The 23,231-nt window shown below is 42.1% G+C and overlaps 1 non-coding gene across 1 annotated transcript; it reads right to left on the bottom strand.

Moving 5' to 3' along the window:
- Positions 1-7,265: 7,265 nt before the first annotated feature.
- On the bottom strand, positions 7,266-7,374 carry LOC136511859 (small nucleolar RNA R71). Its single transcript, XR_010772886.1, has one exon. It is a non-coding gene; the product is annotated as a small nucleolar RNA R71 (small nucleolar RNA).
- Between the last annotated feature and the right edge of the window lie 15,857 nt (positions 7,375-23,231).

Consider the following 23,231-nt stretch of genomic DNA (forward strand, 5'->3'; position numbering starts at 1 on the left):
AAGGAGCCCCAGGCCAGCAGTAGGCCCTGGGCACCCCGCGTTGCCGCCGGCCGCGTCCCCGGCACCCGCCCCAGCCGCTGCTCACCGGGAGTGGAGCGCCGCCCCTGCCACCGTCAGCACAGCACAGCCGGGGTTAGGGTTGGGTCGGCCGTCGGGTAAGGCGGGGCGCGGCTGCGCGTTGAGCTTGCCCGGCGGACGCGGAGGTGGGCCGTCGCGCGTCGAGCCTAGCGGTCACACGGGCGGCGGCATGGCGTGGCTAGGGTTTCGGCTCCGCTCTGGGAGACTGGGACGGGGTCGACGCGAGAATGCGAGATGTGGACACCTAGACGGGGTCACGGGCTCCTCATGGTCACGGGGGTCCTCACTTGGTTGTGCTGGGCCACGTAGAGTGGCTAGTGGGCTTTACGAGATTGAGATCAGTTAATAGTGGATCCGTGATGTCCAACCACGACGATATTTTAACTAGTCGTCGTACATTTAGCACTTATAAATAAATGGTCACAAATTACAACATTCTATGATGATTTTTTAGAAGGTCACATATGAACCGTCATGTATAAGGGTATTTCTCGTAGTGGACTTTGGTGCGAGACTTCCCTCCGGCGCGCGTCCAAACCAGAACCACTCGCACAAGGGATCTGCGTGGCTTCGAGTGAGGAAGGCGATTCTGTACAACTATAGATGTTATTGACCGTTTTCATAGATGCTATAAACAAGGGCATGGGATAAACAACTCTTTGTTGTTGATAGGAGGTGTAAACAAGGTCGTGGAACGAAGAGATGCGTCGTTGTACATGCCTTTAAGTATGGACCCAATGCCAATGGGACTCGCATTTCCTTTTCCCACTAGCTCCATAAATGTACAAATTGGGTGGCACTTGAGTATAACTCATCAAGATCTACAACTTTTATTTTGGTCATCTTGTCATTTGATAAAATTTGAACCTTTCAAATTTGAAATTTTAAAAAATGACAAGTTCGAACCAAAATTTGAGACCCAAAATGATTTCAACATAAAAAGTGATGAATACCAAAGTTGTTCAACTCATTAATATCTACAACTTTTATTTTAGTCATCTTGTCAGTTGACAAAATTTGAACCTTTCAAATTTGAAATTTTGAAAAACGACAAGTTCGAACCAAAATTTGAGACCCAAATTGATTTCAACATAAAAAGTGATGAATACCAAAGTTGTTCAACTCATGAATATCTACAACTTTTATTTTGGTCATTTCTTCATTTGACAAATTCTTAGCACACATTATTCACTAATCTTACACATGTCTCATATAGTTTATAAAACCTTATGAGAGATGTGTCACATTTGTGAACAATGTCGTTAACACTTTGTCATATGAAGAAATGACCAATACAAAAGTTGTAGATCTTGATGAGTTATTCAACTTTGGTATTTATCACTTTTTCAGCTGAAATCATTTGGGAAACCAAAATCTTATCTGAAGTTGCATTTTTTTTAAATTCAAAATTTAAATTGCTCAAACTTTTCATATGTATATATTGACAAAACCAACAAAATAAATTGATAGAGAATGATTTTAGAAAATTTTAGGAAAACAAATCATCAGATTTGGAGTTAGTATGAGGAAGAAAAACTAGTTACAAAGTTGACCCACAGATTAAAAAAAGAAATCATACTGTTCACTATGATCATGTAAGGATCATCTAGAACAGTGTGATTTATCTTTTTAATCTGTGGGTAAACTTTGTAACTAGTTGTTCTCCCTCCTACTAACTCCAAATGTGATGGTTTTTTTCCTAAAAATTTCTAAAATCATGATTCAGCATTTAAGTTTGATCAAACTTGGATGTGACAATGTTTTACACATTTTAAAATTTGAAATTTGAAATTTGACAAGTTCAAACTAAATTTTCAAACCCTAAATGATTTCATTTGTAAAAGTGATGAATGTAAAAGTTGTTCAACTCATCAAGATCTATAACTTTTATTTTGGTTATCTTATCATTTGACTAAATTTGAACCTTTCAAATTTTGAAATTTGAAAAAAGACAAGTGGGCACTGCAGGGGCGGCTGGTGATTGAGCCGCCCCTACAGATCAGCCCCAACTGTAGGGGCGGCTCAGCTTGCTAACCGCCCCTACAGTGCCATCTGTAGGGGCGGCTGGGCGGCTGGGGCCCGAGGATGCCCACTGTGGGGGCGCCCCCAACCCCAACCGCCCCTACAGTAAAAATGCCCTCGTTACTGCTGTAAGAATCTGGCGTAGTGCATGTGACCGATGGTGCACGGTCAGGCATTTACTATCGCTAACAAAGTGTCCAACCACCCCGGTACAACTTTAAGTACTAATTAACATCCACGCATACTTAACATCAAGTACTTAACAGCAACTACTACTTAACAGAAAGTTTCAGACACCAGGCATAAGGACGGAGATGCCGAGATGGGGCCAGGGTTGGGGCGTTTTATAACTCATAAGGTCTTCAATCATATCAAATAAATTAAAACCTGAGTTACAACGAACACACCTACATAGCGCAGTGGTGGAGAAGGTTTTATCTGAACCAGAGCTCCATGGTTCGAATCCTGTGGGGAGCACTTTTTAATTTTAATATATGTGTCCCCAATTCTTTTCTTTTCATACTTTTTTTAAGTTTTAAATTCGTTGCAATTATCAAAGTATATTGCAACCAAAAATAAGCGTTGCACTTGAACACAATTTTCGCTTTGACCCCATAGATTTCGTTGCAATAAAATTTAGCACTTGCAACAATATCAAAGTATATTGCAACTGCCAAAAAAGGTTGCAATTGACCCCCACTTTTGCTTCGCCTCCAAGAGTTCTCGTTGCATTGAGTATCTAGCATTTGCAACGCTTGTCAAATTTTATGCAACACAAAAAAACCGTAGCAATAGTCAAAACCAAATGCAACTAACGTAAATGTAGTTGCAGTACTACCACACAATTGCAACCAAAATCAAGTCTACTGCAACCATTTTTCACCATTGCAATATCGTCCACCAAATGCAACAGAGCTTTGCAACATCTTGAAAACCGTTGTATTAAAGGCATGTATCGCTACCATTTTTTAGAATGGTTGTAATACAACAATCTCTGGCAACCAAATTTTCTACGTTGCAATTCTTCGGCGTTGCAGTAGACCGAAAATCTTGTAGTGTGACACTACCCTATGTTAATGTGCTCTCAAAGGCTAACTAAAGAGCCACACCAACCAAGCATGCAAGCTCTCACAACTAGCTATACTAAAGAGCTTGACAACTAGTTTGTGGTAATGTAAAGAGAGTGATCAAGAAGATTATACCGCCGTGTAGATGAAGAAACCAATCAATCACAAGAATGAATAATAATGAAGACCAATCACCTCAGAATCAATGATGAACACAATGATTTTTTACCGAGGTTCACTTGCTTGCCGGCAAGCTAGTCCTCGTTGTGGCGATTCACTCACTTGGAGGTTCACGCGCTAATTGGCTTCACACGCCAAACCCTCAATAGGGTGCCGCACAACCAACACAAGATGAGGATCACATAAGCCACGAGCAATCCACTAGAGTACCTTTTGGCTCTCCACTGGGGAAAGATCAAGAACCCCTCACAATCACCACGATCAGAGCCGGAGACAATCACCACCCTCCTCTCAACGATCCTCGCTGCTCCAAGCCATCTAGGTGGCGGCAACCACCAAGAGTAACAAGCGAAATCCGCAGCGAAACACGAACACCAAGTGCCTCTAGATGCAAACACTCAAGCAATGCACTTGGATTCTCTCCCAATCTCACAAAGATGATGAATCAATGATGGAGATGAGTGGGAGGGATTTGGCTAAGCTCACAAGGTTGCTATGTCAATGAAAATGGCCAAAGATTGTGAGCTTGAGCCGGCTATGGGGCTTAAATAGAAGCCCCCATAAAATAGAGCCGTTATACCCCTTCACTGGGCATAACACAGGGTGACCAGATGCTCCGGTCCAACTGACCGGACGCAGCACCAGACGCACCGGTCGTGAATACCGGACGCGTCCGGTCGGCATACCGGACGTGTCTGGTAGCTCCTAGACTACCACGTGTCCAGTTCAAAACAAGGTAGCCGTTGCAGCATACTTTCATGCGATCGGACGCTCAGACCGGACGCAGAACTACGAATGACCGGACGCTGAGCCACTGAGTCCGGTCAAGTCCAGTAAGCCACCAGGCCAACTAGACGCGTCTGTTAGAAAACGACCGGACGCTGAGCCTCAGCGTCCGGTGGAGTACAATAAGCATCCTTGCTCGACCAGACGCGTCCGGTGATACCAGACCGGACGCTGCCAGTGTCCGACTGATTGTCCTACCATATACTGCTTTTTCTGATTCACACCAGACGCATCCGGTGTGGTGACCGAACGAGTTCGGTCGCTGAGTTCATCGCCAAATACCGGACGTGTCCGGTCACATACTGGACACGTCCGGTCACTCTGTAACCAGCGTGATTAACTCCCTTTCAACTCTATCTTCTTCACCCTTGCTCAAATGTGCCAACCACCAAGTGTATCACCTCGTGCACATGTGTTAGCATATTTTCACAAACATTTTCAAGGGTGTTAGCACTCCACTAGATCCTAAATGCATATGCAATGAGTTAGAGCATCTAGTGGCACTTTGATAACCACATTCTGATACGAGTTTCACCCCTCTTAATAGTATGGCTATCAAACCTAAATGTGATCACACTCTCTAAGTGTCTTGATCACCAAAACAAAATAGCTCCTATGGTTTATACCTTTGCCTTGAGCTTTTTGTTTTTCTCTTTCTTCTTTCCAAGTCCAAGCACTTGATCATCATCATGGTATCATCATCATCATGCTATGATCTTCATTTGCTTCATCACTTGGAGTGTGCTACCTATCTTATGATCACTTGATAAACTAGGTTAGCACTTAGGGTTTCATCAATTCACCAAAACCAAACTAGAGCTTTCAATAGCCCATGTCTCTTTTCTACAACAAATTTTTGAGAGATAGCAACAAGAACTTGGAGCATTTATTTGGTGGATGGAAAACCTATCAAGCTTGTTTTTGTGTTCACTCCTAGTGTAGGAGTAAAATATTTTTTGGGTGGACCTAGATGGAAGGCATGTTTCTACGCCTACCCCTAGTGTAGGAGTAGTGCATATGTGGGTGGTGTGTACGTGATCTTGATTTTAAGAGCATGACAAATCTCTCATAAGGGTCAACAAAGCTTGACAAAACTCAATGCAAAAGTAAGCAACATATATGTGGAAGTTTTTCTAGCCTAAATAACATGTGTGGCTCTAGTGGAAATTCAAGCTTTGTCATACATGAACTCATCATGTAGCATTTTTGTGTTTTTAAAAGATAAATCTCCAGAACTTTGGTGTCACTTGGAACAAGATAAACAACAGCTCAAACCTTCATTGGTACTGCATGAAAGCTTCATCTCAATGACTAAGGGATGTCGTCTCGCGTCCATGGTCATTTGTGGCCTTATGAGACACCATCAACAGACCTCATTGATTATCGATGCTTATTGACACAATGATGCACGCCATGATGTAGTGGCATCTCGTTGTCTTGGTCCTTGTTGCCAATGAGTGAGCTTGTCCCTTCGAAGATGATGAAAGTAGGCATATTCTGGCTAATACAAGGTGGGTTTCATCCTACTTTTCATCAGTATCCTAGCTTGAGTCTTGGAAAAGCTCAATGATAGGTTGTCTTTGATGTTGCTCATACCATGTCGATATGTTCGTCCACTTCTACAGCAATAGTGGTGATTTTTGGATTTGCAGGTTCATACCATGAACAGGCATAGCTTATACTCATTTTTTTGCAAAACGTTAGTGGACACATACTCGAGGGAATAAAACAAATTTGCATTACAGGAAAATGCTCCAAGTTTTTGTTGCTATCTCTCAAAAGTTTTGTTGTGGAAAAGAGACAAGGGGCTATGCAAAAGTTATTCATAAAAAAAGTTGAGAAAAAATGGATAAGTGTCCGAGATATTTAAAACAATGGGTACTTAGATACCCACCTAAAAAAAGAAAGAAGAAAAAAGATAGGCCCTTTTTCTCACAATAATGTTTTCATGTTTCAAGAGAGAGATATGTTTTCAAGGAGCATAGTCGAATTAGGTTAACCACCATATATATATCCACACACATGCACATCTTGATCTAAGAGCATGACATTTTTCTCCTTGGATCCTTGTTTTGACTTTACAATATATGCAATGCAAGTACGCCACATATTTTATCCCTACATAAGCTCCATATAAGCTTTTTAGAAGTAGGAAGGAAAAAAGGCAAAACAATGCTATGCCTTGGTAAGGAATCATACACCATTGAGCAATTTGAGAGTACCATTTAAGGAGTATAAAGTGAACTATGCTTTTCTTGTGAAAACCTTAAAAAACTCCAAGTTATTGAGATGTGAATTTGGACGACCTTGATCCTTGATTAGTACACTTCGCGTTTCCCGTGGAAATCGATACCTTGGAATACTCTTGGGTGAAACTACAACGGTATTCGTGTGTTGACGGTAGTTAACAACCAACTTAAACCATTAGGATTTAAACTTCGTTCTTAGTAGCAACACTAAGAAATGTCAACAAGTATTTTTGGTACCATTGCTAGGGAAGGTAACTAGCACAGGAAGTATTGATAAACTTATACTTATTGATGTGGTCGAGGAAAACCATTAACCTCTGCTCAAGCAAGATTACCCTTGTTTTGTCTACTTGTTTATCTTATGTAGGGTAATGTATGACTGGTTTTGACCTTCCGACAAACTACATTGAAGATCTAGAAGCTTTAATTAGGAGAACTAGAGCTAAACTCAAAAAAGTTTTAGCTTTAGAGTCAAAAGACAACCATATAAGGCAAAGCTTAACACCAGAATTTGAAGCCATGGCTAACAGGACTCTCTGTGAATTCTCAGCTCCAACTATGGCCAACATCCGTACTGGACTGATAGTCAATGTCGGAGATAATGGATTCGAGCTCAAGCCAGCTCTCATCAACATGGTGCAAGCAAACCAATTTTGTGGAAAGGCACATGAAAATGCAAGTGCAAATCTCCAACACTTCCTAGAGATCTGCAGCACCTTCACCATCAAAGGAGTAACCCAGGATGCCATACTACTTTGCCTCTTCCCATTTTCACTTTTGGGGAAGACGAAGCAGTGGTTCTACGCCAACAAAGATAGAAACACTATGTGGGATAACTGCTCCACTGCCTTTCTAGCAAAGTTCTTTCCCACAGGCAAGACCAATGCTCTGCATGGGAGAATCTCAAGCTTTCAGCAACAACATGATGAATTTGTCCCTGAGGCATGGGAACACTTTCAAGACTATATATCAGAATGTCGTCATCATGGGATGGAGAATTGGCTACTCATGTAGACGTTCTACCACGGGTTGACCAACAGTACCCGTGAGACCATGGATGCTGATGTTGGAGGTGCATTCTTGTGACTTACACTTCCAGCTGCGACCACTCTTGTGAAGAAGATGGCCTCCAACCAAGGCTAGAATGAAGAACATGTTCAAACCTGCAAGAGAGGTGGAGGTATACATCAACTCAAGGAGGTAGACATGCTATCTGCCAAGATGGACCTACTAATAAAGAAGCTCGAAGACCGAGCTAATGAAAAGCAACAAGTCATGCACATTCATGATTAATGCATGACATGTGTAGTATGTTGCAACACTAGGCATTCAGGGAATAACTGTCCGAAGACCCATGAGGATGTGACTTTTGTCAACAACAACAATTACTCTTGTCCTCAGCAGAATCAAGGATGGAACCAGCAACAAAGGCCGAACTACCAAGGTAATTATCAAGGTAACTATCAAGGTAATAATTATAATAATTTCAATCAACCATCCTTGAGAGAATTAATTGCTGGTCAATCCAAAATTATGGAGGGATTATCTAGAAAGGTAGCTTCCAATGATAAAATTCTAGAGAACATAAATAATAGAATGGATAGCTTTGCTTCTATCATTAAGAACCAACATAGCTTTAATAAAATGATAGAATCACAAATAGCTCAGTTGGTGGCTACTGTTCCTATGTCCAATAAAGGTAAGATTTTGGGGCAACTGGAAGATCTAGAAACTATAAATCTTGTCGATATTCATAATACAGCTTACTACTACACGGAGCCATCGACGGGAAGGTGGATAGATTATACCTTGCCTAAGAAGAATAGCAATCCAGGAAGACCTGTCATCCCCATCGCCATTGGACCTCACATTTTCCAAGAAGCTGTCTGTGACTTTGGAGCAAGCGTCAACATCATACCTATGGTAATCTATGATCGGATTAATGGAGATGCTTTATTGTACACAAATATGTATTTGCAGCTTGCAGATCAGTCACTCTATTACCCCAAGGGAATTCTTGAAGATGTCATTATTTGAGTGGGACAATCATATGTTCCCGTAGACTTTGTGGTTTTGAAAATAGGTGGAGATGTAAGGGCACCCATTATTTTGGGCCAACCTTTCCTAAGCACTGCAAAAGCCATCATCTATGCGGACAGTGCCACAATCTGCTTCACAATCAAGGATAGAAATGAGAAATTTTCGTTCAAGAATCGTATACACATTCTCCTGGACATCCATAGACGCCGTACCTATCCGAAGTGACAATAGTGACCAAGAAGAAGAACAACAGGAGGAGGAAGAACAAAGCCAGGTAGCCACAAGAAGAGACAGTCAACATGATCAACACACTTCGATCAGAGTACGACCACCTCCTCGCTTCACCATTCCTTACTAAGAAGGATGATCCAGGCATACCAACGATCGAGTGTACTATTGGACAAAGAATCTTCCACAAGATCTTCTGCGACATTGGATCAGGAGTCAACATAATGTCCAATGTAACGTATGAATATTTATTCGGTAATGAACCTTTGTTCCCTACATACATGCAATTACAGAGCTGCTGCTACACCTGTTGTATGAGGAAAACTACTTCTGGAAGGATGAGAGAGATTTGAAGAAAGACCACGACAACATCCAACTTGGGGGAGGAGCATCCCCCCATGTATCTAGTTAAGTATTTCTTTCCCTTTTTGGTTTTACTATCTTTGAGTTTTCTATATATTTGCTAAAGTCATAAAAAGATGCATAATAAACAAAAACAAAATAAAAATTTATGTTAGCTATATATATATATTAAGGTGTGATCTTAAATTATGAAAATAAAATAAAAAGTGTGTGTCTAGTTTTTATGAGCTAAATAAAATGAGCTCTAAAGATAATCTCTTACAATGGAAATGATGACTAGTTGTTCTGTCGTAATTCCTTTCAAGTACCTAGTTTTTAGGATTGAATTCTCCTGAGTTTTGGATACGACTGTTTTGATATAAGAATTTACTCTAAACTTGAAACTTATGGGTAACATATACTTGATCTAAGTCTAGGTAATTGACGGATAAGATATGAGAAGATCTAAGCTGTTGTTTATCTTGTTCCTAGTGATACTAAAGTTATGGAGATTTATCTTTTGAAAAACATAAAAATCTTACATGATGAGCTCCTGTATGACAAAGCTTGAATTCCTACTAGAGCCATATATGATATTTAGAATAGAAAAAACTTCCACACATATATGCTGCTTGTTTTGCATTGAGTTTAGTCAAGCTTTGTTAATCCTTATGAGAGGTTTGTCATGCTCTTAAAATCAAGATCACGTACACACCACCCACATATGCACTACTCCTACACTGGGGGTAGGCGCAAAAACATGCCATTCCATCTAGATCCACCCAAAAATGTTTTACTCCTACACTAGGAGTAAACACCAAAAATATACTTGATAGGATATCCACCAAATAAATGCTCCAAGTTCTTGTTGCTATCTCTCAAAAGTTTTGTGCAGAAAAGAAGCATAGGGCTATGCAAAAGGTATTCATGAAAAAATGGACAAGTGTCCAAGATATTGAAAACAATGGGTACTCAGATGCCCGCCTGAAAAGAAAAAAAGAAAAAAAGAAAAAGATGAATAAGATAGCCCATGTTATCTTGCAAAGTTGTTTCTAAGTTTCAAAAGAGAGATATGTTTTTAAGGAGCATAGTAGAATTAGGTTAGCCACCATATATATATCCACCATACATCCATACACATGCACATCTTGATTTGATTGTATGACTCAACTCTCTTTGGATTCATTGTTTGACTTTACAATATATATATTGCAAGTATGTTCTATGCTTTTCCATTCCTATGAGCTCCACATAAGCCTTAGTTGTAGGAAGAGAAAGGCATAACATTATTATTATCTTGGTGAGGATCCACAAATACTACATATATTGTGAGACTTGAGAGAGTCATACAAGGGAAGCTCTGAGTTTTATTTTGAAAACCTATAAAAACTCTGGAATAATGGTTGAGCAAAGAATTTGAGACATAGTGCTTGACTTGATTGTTCTATCTTTCAATTGCTCAAGACCCAAGTGAAGGCTACAAGCCCCATGGTTGAAGGTAATATGGGTAAGTTTGAAAGTTAGATTGGTTTATTCTAATCCAGAGGAGAATTTTTGTTTGAACGCATATGTACTTATGAGGAGTTGCTTCAATGTTTTCAAAATCCTTAAACTCCAGATCCATTTCCTAAGTTTAGTTTTGCTAATGGACTAGCAAAAGGTAAGCTTGGGGGAGTTGTTGACGGTAGTGAACAACCAACTTAAACCGTCAATTAAACATGCATAAGGGCATAAATATAATCACCAATGAAGGATTAGGGGTTTAAACTAATAAATTCCACAAGTTTGGTGAATCTGTGTTTCTAGCAGGGTTTAATCAGAAAACTGCCAAGGAGGACCTAATTGTCAAAGGAAAATATGGAGTTCCACCATGGTACATATGTGGGAAGACTCTAGAAGGGTCTAGAAGCCACATCACAGAAGTAGAGGGCCACCCCCTGATAGGTGGGGCTCCTAGCCTATAGGTGGGGCCGCCCTACCCCCTGGTCCCACCTATTAGCCAGCTTCGTATGGCAGTCTCCCGCCATCTTTGAGGATGCATCTAGGTCGTTGCTTAAGTTGGTTTGATCCAAGGGCTCACGTTGGACCCTCAGGGCTATATAATCCAGCCCCTGCCTCCCCTAGGAATCATAAGTCATCAAGTCCTTTGAGAAGACAGAAACCCTAATCTCCTCAGAGCTCTTCCTCCTCCATAGCATAGCTAGTTAGGATAGATCTAGAGGGAGGCAAGCAGGACTTCACTTGGATTCCCAATCTTGTCAAGAGTGTGGTTTGGTATAAACTTTGTACCCCTCTCTATTTTGTTTCTCTATTATTTTTATATGCTAGTTACAATTGTTATGACAATCTCAATATTCATCTTATTCATGTTCTTCATTATGATGTTCATCATCTACTTTGATTATATGCTTAGTATAGCTAGTTTATCATTATGTTTATGCATAAGTTCATATAGCGCTCACTCCAAGGTACCATGGGTGGGTGGTCAATATTGTGTAAGCGTGGTGCTCATACGTTGTTTACCTGTAGATACACCATATATTCTAGGTCATGTGGTAGATCATGGATGTGACACTTTTGTTGAGTCCTTTGTAGTCCACTCCCTGAATATAAGCGCACGTAGGGTCCAATTACGAAGGTAGAACGAGCTCTGCCCTCAATCTTCCTTAGTAATATCCCTTCTATTTAGATATGATGATGATCTTAGCTATGATTACTAGGTGTAATTACACTAATCAAATGTATGCTTTGACTTGTAATTAAGAATGACTTAGGAATTATTCCTCTAATATTCTACCTGACCATGCTAATGCCATAGAAAGGAGTGCTTTGAGTGACTTATCATTATCATTACTTATCATATATACATATCTTATCTTATGACTTATCCCTGTTGTGAGTAGAGTATTTGTTATGGTTTACTTCTCCTTCAATAATATAAGTTATCAATACATGTCCATGCTAGACCTTCCCAGTGATAAAATATAAATAACGATACCTGGAATACTCTCGGGTAAAAGGCTACAAGGGTATATTATTTGTGCGCTTGCGGATACTCTTTATTCATAGATTTATATAGTCACATACTTTAATAAAGATCTGCTTAGTATTAAACTAAGGGATTCCACGAGCTTTGGTGAATATTTATATGCAGGAGAATTTACCTAAAAACAGCCCCAGGACCACTATCATACACTCTAAACAAGCAAATCGATGACAACAAGTGATTCAACCCGCGAAAACTATGAAAGACAACTCTAGAAGGTTCCAGGGGACACTATGTCGAAGCTTGGGCCAAATGGCCACAATAGTGGGCTGCTGGCCCACTCCGGAGGCCGTTCACCCTTCGCCACCTTGTATGTGTTCCTAACATCTGCACCATTGATTTTAAGGCGGTTTTAAGTCGGTTCATCCAACGTGACCGAGGGAGTTGACGCGGATTGATGACATGACAATTCCTTGCCCCCTACTCCACCTTGGCCTATATAAGGATGCCCAAACCCCCTCTAAGGGACGCACATCTACACACCCTACACTCTAGAGCTTCATTATTTCATACCCTAATTGTAGTAGTGTCCCTCTAGATGATTCTCATCTAGTTGAATTATAGAAAATATGGAGAGAGGAGAGGAGAGAGATCTGAGGAGAAGCCGGATAAAGATCTAAGGACAAGCTGGATCTGTCGGATTCTTCTTGACTTTGTACCTCTTCGGATCTGATTCATCTTTGAGTTACATCCAGGTTCTTCTATTGGTATTTTTAAGTTCTCTAGTTAATTGATTTCAATCTTTACCATATTTTATTTATAGGAACTCCGCTTGTATTGAGTGCTCCAATTATAAATTACGATTAGAGTAGTAACCCCTAGTGTAGACGTGGTATCTAGGCTATAGTTTACCTGAGTTTGCGCCCAATCCTACAGTTAGTTGTGGTAGCCCCAGAGGTGACAGCTCTGTCAGGCTGTTGTAATCCACCATGTTAGAATTGGTGTTTCGTAGAGCTTAGGCAACCTTCCCCTAACTACCCTTTTCTCACCTACTTTGAGAGTCAGAAAGGTACTGTTGCTCCAAAGTAAGTAAAGTATAGTAAGCCTGATCCATAGTCACCTAGTATAAGCCATAGAAAATCCCTCTCTACCCACAAAAACACTTTTCAATTTTTACCCTGAGATGACCTTGATTCTTACTTGAACACTTCATGTTCCTCATGGTAATCGATACTCTAGAATACTCCCTGGTGAAAGCTACATCGGTATCCATGCGCTTGCGGATTTTTCTATGTGCGTTAACAAATACCAACAAGCTTTCTAGCACTATTGCTGGGGAACGGTAACTGTGCTAGTTTAGAATCAAGTCATCCATATATCCCTTTACCTCTTTCAACCACCCCTACCACATGGATTCAACTCCTATCATTCAACTTTTGGCTCCAAAGGGCAAATTATTGGAGCCTCCACCATCATTGCACCCCATTCTTATAGATGGCTATGAGCTTTGTCCTGCTTTCATAGCCATGGTTCGGGAGCAATCCTTCTCTGGCATAGAAGACAAAAATCCTTACACCCACCTTCATGAATTTGAGCAATTGTGTTCTTGCCTGACTATTGCTGGCATGACACAAGATACCATTAAATGGAAATTGTTTCCATTCTCCCTTTTGGGTAGAGCAAAACAATGGTATGCTCATACCGTAGGAGGAGTAAAAGGAAATTGGGATGAACTTTGAGACAAATTTGTCTTACTTTCTTCCCTTTGTCTTGAATTGCCGCTCTATGAATAGAAGTTCTTACCTTTCAACATAAGGAGAAGGAGACATTAGGAGAAGCATGGGCTAGGTTCATGAGCCTTATTAACTCTAGTCCAAACCTTTCCTTGCCTGACCACGTCCTTTTACATCACTTCCATCTTGGTCTTAGCAAGGAAGCTGTGCTCCACCTCAACATATCTTCAGGAGGTTCGTTCTCGCATAAAACCATTAGTGAAGGGAAATCCATTCTAGAGAAAATCCTTGAAAATACCCCTTACACTAGCATTTTTGATGAGTTTCCTAGAGAAGAAGTCGAGCCAAGTCCCGACCAACAAGAGGAGGGACATGCAACTGAATCTAAAATTCCTTCAAATCCTCCTCATGATTTGGTTGCCAAAGAACCTCCCACTATGGGAACGCAAAACACTTTAGAGGATGATGAACCTCATTCTTCTATGTTCCCCTTTGAAATCGAGGAAGATCCTTTTGAAGATTTTGGGAATGCCTCGAATTTACCAGTTCAAGTGAAGCCTCTAGTGCACTCTACACCATTTGAGGATGACGATGGACCGCACAATGATTCCTTCTTAATGGAACACATCAAAGGACTCTCGGCCATCATGAGCCATGAGTGGTTGGCAGAAATGGAGTTATCCACTGAGGTAGCCCGAATCATTTCCCCCTCAGATGTTCTAACTTGCATCCTAAAGAAAACAACCATAGAGGCTCATAATAGTCCTACCATTGGGATGAATGTCGTTTCAAAGGCTTTGGCTGAAAAACTTTGCCCAAATGAGTCCTTGATCCCATCTAGTTTGGGGTGAATAGCCTATTTAAAAATCTACAAGATTACTAGAGCAATTTGATTAGTATGACAAATAGCGGAATGCAAACTTACTCTAGCTCTACAAGGGTTGCAAGCCACCTATCCAACAATTCTAGTTACTATGATCACTAGGCTCACAATTTTCTAAGTCACTACTCACTAAGAGCTCTCACACTTGCTACACTAAAGGGCTCCACTAGATGAACTTAAACTACAAAGCAAGCTCTCAATTCTAGCTACACTAAAGAGCTTGCTACAACTAGTTTGCGGGAATGTAAATGAGTAAGTAGGATGATTATACCGCCATGTAGAGGAGTGAACCAATCACAAAATGAATACCAATACAATCACTGGGAGAATACCAAAAGGCAAGAGAACCAATTTTCTCCTGAGGTTCACATGCTTGCTGGCACGCTAGTCCCCATTGTATTGACTAACACTTGGTGGTTTGGCGGTTAAGAGGTGTTGCACGAACCTCGTCCACACAATTAGACCCCGCAAGAACCTACCCACAAGTGAGTTAACTCAATGACACGAGCAATCCACTAGAGTTACCTTTTGGCTCTCCGTCGGGAAAGGAAAAAGACCCCTCGCAATCACCGAAGCTGGCCATGAACAATCACCAACTCATGCCAAAGCTCCTCCACTGCTCCAAGCCATCTAGGTGGCCGCAACCACCAAGAGAAACAAGAAATCACTAGATGCCACTAGATGCAATCACTTAGGCAAATGCACCTGGAATCACTCCCAATCTCACTATGATGATGAATCAATGATGGAGATGAATGGGAGGTGTTTGCTTAGGCTCACAAGGATATCAAGTATGTTAAAGTGCCAAGAGAGTGTGCCCCAATACAGCCAACTCCATTAAATAGAGGCCAAGAGCTCAAAGAGTCATTGGCCCTTCGCAGGCGTGACCGAACGCACTGACCAGACGCTGCCCCTATGTCCGATCGCTCGGGTCTAGTCAACAGATGTCATCCATGTGTCATGCCATTCAATGTCGCCCATTCATCTCCAATGGTCAAAACTTTGATCGCTCGTGCACTAAGTGATGACCGAACGCGCAGCTCAAGCGACCTGACGCCACATGAAGCCGAGTCCGGTCAACTCCAGTAAGCTCCTAGAGCGACAAAACACTGATCAGACGTGTTAGGTCAACATTGACCTGACGCACCCTAGTGTTCGGTCCTAGCACTACTTCTCTGCCTACGCTTTTGGTGCTGACATCACTGTACATCATGCTCCACCTGACGTAGCTCCGGTGCGTCCGATTGCCACTCACATCACCTGTGCAGAAGATGACTGGACACACAGGTGCGTGAAAGCCAGCGTTCGATCACTCCTTTGCTCCTCTCGGCTAGCCATCGCACCATGCTATAAATGACCAGACGCGCAGGTCACTTCGACTGCCACGTCTGGTCATGGACTTTTAGCTCTTTTTCTTTTTCTAAGTCCACAACCGCTTCGCCCTTGCTAACCACAAAGTGTAGAACTTGTGTGCATGTGTGTTAGCATTTTTCAAAGCATTTTACAAGTGTCAAAGTTAGCACACTAGGTTCCTAAATGCAATGCTTGAGTCATGTCACCTAGTGGCACTTGATGAACTGTTTAGCCAAAGATTTCCTCTCTTTATAGTGCGGCTATCGATCCTAAGTCACTCACACCCTCTATGGTGTCTTGAGTGCAAAAACGATAACCTATAAAATACCTTTGTCTTGATCTTCCTGGTTTTTTTGTTTTTCTCTTTCTTCTTTTCCAAGTTGAGCTTGATCATCTTCAACATATGTCCCATCTCCATCTCCATGGACTTCATCACTATGCTCCACACTTGGACTGCACCAACCTAGCTCATATCACAACTCATGACAAAGGTTAGTGCTAGGTTTCATCAATTATCCAAAACCAAACTAGGGCTTTCAATCTCCTCTATTTTGGTAATTGATGACAACCTATTTACAAAGATATTCAATTAAATCTTTTTGGATTCATATTGCTTGCCCAAGCATATTACCATGTGTAAAGATTATGGACAAGTTTTATCAACCCAAATTGGTAGTATTAGCTCCCCCTACATATGTGCTAAGAGTTTGGATTTGAAAGCTTGCACATATGCATGGTTTTGAAGTTTGAGAGAGTAATAGCTACCAAATGATGCAAATGTGTAAATAATGGACCTTTGAAGCTTGATACCAATCGGAGTTGCCATTTGAACACTATCCTTAGCACCATGATTTTCTAGATACCACTTGAAAATAAAGACAAACTAGATACCTCGTGAGATCAACATCAGAAGCAAGGTTCTATTATCACTTGTAAAAGATCAAGGTGTATCTAGCTATCCTATGCATGCTAGTTTTCATTTCATCAATCATTTTCTATGAACTAGTATACACCACACAAGCATGGATATAGAATTTAGAACTTGTGCCATGCAAGCAAACATATGTAAATGCACATGCAAATGCAACATACAAGTTTATGAGCTTGCTCCCCCTACTTGTGTGCTTCAAATTTTAATTGATCCCCTTACAATGTCATTTCATTTATTTGTTCCCCCCATCTCTTGCTATCTTTGTGAATTCTCTCCCCCTTTGTCAACAATTAGCACAAAATGTGAGCTCAAATTTTAGATAGATTGGGGTGAAACCATGTGAAGTGAGGATCATTTTCCCAATTTGGTTCAATCTAGATCACTTGCAAAAGATATTTAACTCAGTTTGATCCAAGGGCAAGCTTCTTCACACCTCCAAATAAGGGTTATCATGCACCATGTTGAGTTAAACACTTATAGCTCATTTTCTAGATTAAACACTAGGTTCACAAGCCCACAAACATGTCATATGCTACCACTAGATCATTGCAAGCATAGAAGCAATAGTGGTATCATATAAGCATCAAATTCATTTGATTTTCATGAATGAGCCTAAGACATGTGAGGAATGACTAGATGCACTAAATAAGTCCTTAGCAATATATGAATGACATGTCAATCAATTTTACCTTGCTTTGCTCAAAGGAGAGGCATGTCATATATGGGGGTGCATCAACACATATTTGAGAAGTCAAGTATGTTCAATTCATTCCTTAGCTTCAAAACCTCTTCTCATCAAGTGGCTTGGTGAAGATATTGTCAAGTTGATCATTGGTGCCCACACTCTCTATGCAAATATCCCCTTTTTGTTGATGATCTCTGTTGGCATAAATTAATGCACATAGAATAATCCGCAAGCACACGGATATTATACCGATGTAGCACTTCACCGGGAGTACCCAATTTTATATTGAACTCGAGGAAACATGTGTGAGAATAACCAAATCTAACCTATCCCAACTTCACAATCAAGGCTAGATAATAGGAGCGTAGAGGAGACTACTAAGGTCTTCTAGTTCTAACTTCGGTAAGCTTTGTCTTCTATTGTTCAATTCTGGGGAAAAGACTAGAGAAAACACAGACAGAGTATGTTTCCTATAACAATACTATCTTGCTAGGCCTACTAACAGGAGGTGGACTACAGATGATTCAATGAGGCTATAAGAGTCACCCTCGTGAGCTACCATCGATCCAAAAAATAGGGTACATCTACGAGTAATCGAGTCTAAGCATCACGCTTACACTACGAATACTACTTTAACCCAAGAGCTACAAGGATTAAAGTACTCAAAAGAGAGTCGCAAACCTTAAGAACAATATGAACAAGATGCTTACTTGAATTAGAAGTCGATTACTAGAGAAATCTCAGAAGCAAGCTCAAGAAGAACTTGATTCCGCCAGGTACAAGCCATAGAGAGAGCACCGATAGGCCAGGACTCCTCCAAAACTCTTCCCTCTCACTCTATCTCTCTATGTCTAATACAAGACTAGATCCTATCAAGGACTAATCTTCTCTTGATTGCTAGCCCTGATTCTAGTGGACATATGGATTAGGGTTTCTGGCTTCTCAACTCTTAGTATCAAATGAGGCTTATGCCTGGGGAGAAAGGCAGGGGCTGGATTATATAGCCCCGAGGGTCCAACGTGAGCCCTTGGATCAAACCGACTTAAGCAATGGCCTAGATGCATCCTCAAAGGCGGTGGGAAACCGACGTAGGAAGCTAGTTGATAGGTGGGCCAACCAGGGGCCGAGTGGCCTGATAGTGGGGCTGGGCGGCCCCATATGTCATCCCCTAGTCCTCTGCTTTGGTGATGTGGCTCCTGGATCATTCTAGAGTCTTCCCACATAGGTACCGCAGCGGGATTCCGTATTTTCCTTTGATGATTAGGTCTTCCTTAGCGGTTTTCTGATTAAATCCTGCTGGAAACACAGATTCACCAAAACTCATGGAATTTGTTAGTTTAAACCCCTAAGTCTACTTTAGTGATTCATTTATACCCTTATGCATGTTTAATTGATGGATAAAATATGTATGATAACTACCGTCAACAATCTCTTATGAAATAATGGCGGACATCAATGTGCTTTCTTCTTGCATGTTGAATCGGGTTGTTGGTGAGCTTCACGGCACTCTCATTGTCATATAGCAATGGCACTTGTTTGAATTTGATTCCAAAGTCACTCAAAGTAGCCTTCATCCAAAGTAATTGAGCGCAACAACTACCGATCGAAATGTACTCCGCTTCGGCGGTTGAAAGTGCTACACTAATTTGCTTCTTTGATGACCAAGACACAAGTGATCTTCCCAATAGTTAACATGTGCCCGATGTGCTCTTTCTCTCAACTTTACATCCCACATAATTGGAGTCCGAATATCCAACCAACTCAAATCTTGCTCCTTTGGGATACCACAATCTAATATTTTGAGTATGCTTCAAGTACCTCAATATTCTCTTGGTTGCCTTCAAATGACTCTCTCTTGGCGAGGCTTGAAATCAGTCACACATGCATACACTACACATCACATCTGGCCTTAATGTAGTCACATAGAGTATGCTTCCAATCATAGACCGATATATCTTTTGATCCACTATATTGCCACTAGCATCACTATCCAAGCTTCTATTTGTCCCCATTGGTGTACTAATAGCTTTAGCATCATCCATTCTAAACTTCTTTAGCATGTCTTTGATGTACTTGCCTTGACTCACAAATGTGCCATTCTTTATTTGCTTGATTTGAAGACCAAGGAAGTAATTAAGTTCTCCAATCATGGACATCTCAAACTCACTTGCCATCATCTTTCCAAATTCCTCACAAAAATCTTGATTGGATGATCCAAAGATGATATCATCAACATAGATTTGCAACACAAATAAGTCATTGCCTAGCTTCTTGGTGAAGAGAGTGGTGTCAACTATTCCCATCTTAAATCCCTTAGAGAGTAGAAAATCCCTTAATCTCTCATACCATGCTCTTAGTGCTTGTTTCAATCCATACAAAGTCTTTCTCAACTTGTAGACATGGTTGGGTTTCTTTTCATCTTCAAAACCAGGAGATTGCTCAATATACACAAACTCATTGATGTACCCATTTAGAAATGCACTTTTCACATCCATTTGGTATAACTTGATGTTGTGGGCATAAGCATAGGCTAACAAGATCCTAATTGCTTCTAATCTTGCAACTAGGGCATATATTTCTCCAAAGTCAAGACCTTTGTAACACCCTCAGTGTTATGTCCTAAACAAATTACTAAAACATGTCATGAGCATCATGTTTATGTGAACGCATGTGGTAGAATGTGTGGATGAATTTTTTTTGTAACTTAAGATGATCAATAAAAATGTTAAATGAAAAGCTACTCCATTATTCATGTATATCAAGTAGGGTTGAAAACCAATTTTTATTGAACAAAAACACTATAGAACATATATGTAGCACTTAAATAAAGTTTGGAGTATGGACTTTATAGATGACAATGAAATCCTTGCTATTGAAAAATAACTTCGCTAGCTAATGCTTCTAATGGCCTAGAAATGCAACTTGGAATCAAGTTCAGCTCAAAGACTTAGAATATTTTCAAGTTTATAGACAGCAAGACAATGCCATGTTTGGCAATTTCTTTTGTGAAATCGAGTTAAGGGATGGTGTCATGTTTTAGCTCGAGTTGGTAGCCTCACATGCCATCTTGAGCACGGTGAAGATGGTTTAGGTCCAGAAGCAACCGTCTAGTTGCTATAGGCGCTTTAAAATTCATGCAAGACATGATTTCGGGCTAGTTCACCAGGAGAGCGTGGTCACCATGTCTCGGGGACGTGACATTGCCACGTCAGCTCGCTCTGCGTGCGCACGGCACTGCCACGCATGACTGACTATAATTACACTATCTTGGCCGCCACTGGTTCTACCGTGTGGAACCGCTGCTACTGCTCGCACGGTCGCCTGCCTCGCCATGCTACCGCCCTATAGACCTACCTCATGTCGCGATGTAGTCGCTGCAGGTGCCGTCACCTCACTGTCAAGTCCGTGCCTCCCTCTGCACCCCTACCTCGCTGCTGGCCCGGTTTGGTGCTCGCCGCTGCCGCACGCATGTGGTTAAGCTCACCATCGCCTTGCCATTTATGGCACTATGGCCATGCAGACCATGCCAGTTAATGGACGCACATGCTTCTCCAATTGCGTCTGCACATGTGAGGCCCTGATCGTGCCGATCACATCCCACCAAGGCGAGGCCATGCTGAGCCCACCTGCTGGCCCTGTCTCTCTCTTTCTCTCTGTTGACTACCGTCGAGCCGTGCCACCAAATTACCCAGCAATCGATCACCTCCATTCAATTCATCGCATCCATGGCTTCACCATCACATCCTCTCGCTGCCCGACCCTATCTAGCCATGAAGAAGGCACTACCAAGCTCCAATTTGGAGCTTTTCCCTGCCATCGTGCCATTAAGGCTGCGCTTGGCCATGGTCGAGGGAAGCCCTCCTGCCACCCATCCCAAATCAATTCACCTGCACCACTAGCTTTGCCTTGACTCCCTCTTCACCCTACACACCTTAGCTGAACCGCTACCGCCTCCCCATTGTCATTGACGCGACCGTGCCGCCGCAGTGCACCATCGCATGGCTCGGCCGCACGTGGCCAGCCCTTCTCTGTCACCCTCTTCTCTACCCACCACCTCACCTAGGTCCATGGTAGTCTCCTGATGCTCACTCACTAGCCAGTTAGGTCCTTAGGTGCTCTAGTTCGCCAGGGCAGTCGCGCCACCATCGTGGATGGCCGTGCACCACCGTAGCTAACTCCAGCGCATCCTGCTACCCTACGTTGCCGCTCGGCTTAGGCGGTGGGACCAAAGTTGAATGTCGGCCTGACCGATGAGCCAGTGTGGGTCTCTAGTGACCGGTGTGGCCACCCCATGCCACCATTCGCCGTGCCACCGGGCACGGGTTAGCTGGGGGTGCGCACGAGGGAATTCCACTAAAGCCGGGGGATTAAGTGAGAAGGTTTGAGAGAGGAGAAAATAGTGTTAGTACTTAGTTGTAAATTGGAAGGAGTTCGATGTCTCTTTTGCAAAATCACCAGTGCATGGGCTTTCCCTGGCGTAGGCCATCTCCGCGTGGGCGAGTGTCCATGTGGGCCATATTTGCGGGCGACCACGTGAGCGCGCGCGCGCTGGGTCATGCGAGCCACGCTTGAGGGACCACGGGAGATTCACTTTTCTTTTCTTTTCTAAGGAATTAGAAATGATTTTCTAATTTAATTTCTGAGCTGATCTTTGGTAATTAATATAAAATCATGTAGGTGTCCAAAAATTGTGAAACAAATTTTGTTAGGTTCCTAAAATTGTGATCTATCTGTTGGTGTCGACAGAATATCATCGGTAGTCCTCTGAGGGGTATCCCATGAAGGTAGATTGATTGGCAAAGATGCGTGTAATTGAGAACAAGAAGGCAACAAAGACACATGAGTTGGACATGTTTAGGCCATTGTATAATATTGCATGTGTTTAGAGGGGGTCCCTCCCTACCTTATATAGTCCGGGGGGCAGGGTTACAAGTCGGTTAGATCTAGGAGATAACCAAAAAGTAATAATAGATTACAGGAATCATGGGATCATACGTATCCTAATAGATCTCATTGTATCTTTAGGATATCTTCCCGGTGTCTTGCGGAAGACGCCGAGCAGCATCGTGCCCCACAAGGCTTCATCTTGTGGGTCGGGCCGCCCCTAGAGGCATAGCCCATGTGGTTTGCCATGGGTATCTGGGGTCGTACCCCCCATAGCTAGTCCCCGAGCACCTTGTATCCGTTGTGCAACGCCGTCTTGAGCTTGTCCGAGCAGGTGCAAACAAAGCCAACCAGTCAAACTCATGGTCCGACCACCATGATGAGCTGCCGAGCAGTTGTGAACCGTCGCCGAGCAGTGTGAACTGTCGTCGAGCACTGTGAACCATCGTTGAGCAGCGTGGACCAACACCGAGCGGCATGAACCATCGTCGAGCAGCGTGAACCATCACCGAGCAGCGTATCCCAAGTTAGGCTTGCCATAAGGATGTAAGGAGCTCAAGATCGAAATCAAAAATTTCTTCACAGTGGACCAAGTGTGCCCACTTAGAGTCTAAGCACGAGAAAGGGACATAGTCTTCTTCTGCTTCGGGAGGTGTGGAGTCTTCCAGATTAAAGCAAACACGCTCACCGTGTGGTGAAGTGTGCCCACTTAGTCCCCGAGCCTAACAGTAGGTGACGTAGTCACGTGGTGCTAGGGTCCAAAGTAAAGAAAAGCACAAGACCA

The sequence above is a fragment of the Miscanthus floridulus genome, chromosome 1 (genome assembly GCF_019320115.1).
Source record: "Miscanthus floridulus cultivar M001 chromosome 1, ASM1932011v1, whole genome shotgun sequence".
In the NCBI taxonomy this organism is placed as follows: Eukaryota; Viridiplantae; Streptophyta; class Magnoliopsida; order Poales; family Poaceae; genus Miscanthus; species Miscanthus floridulus.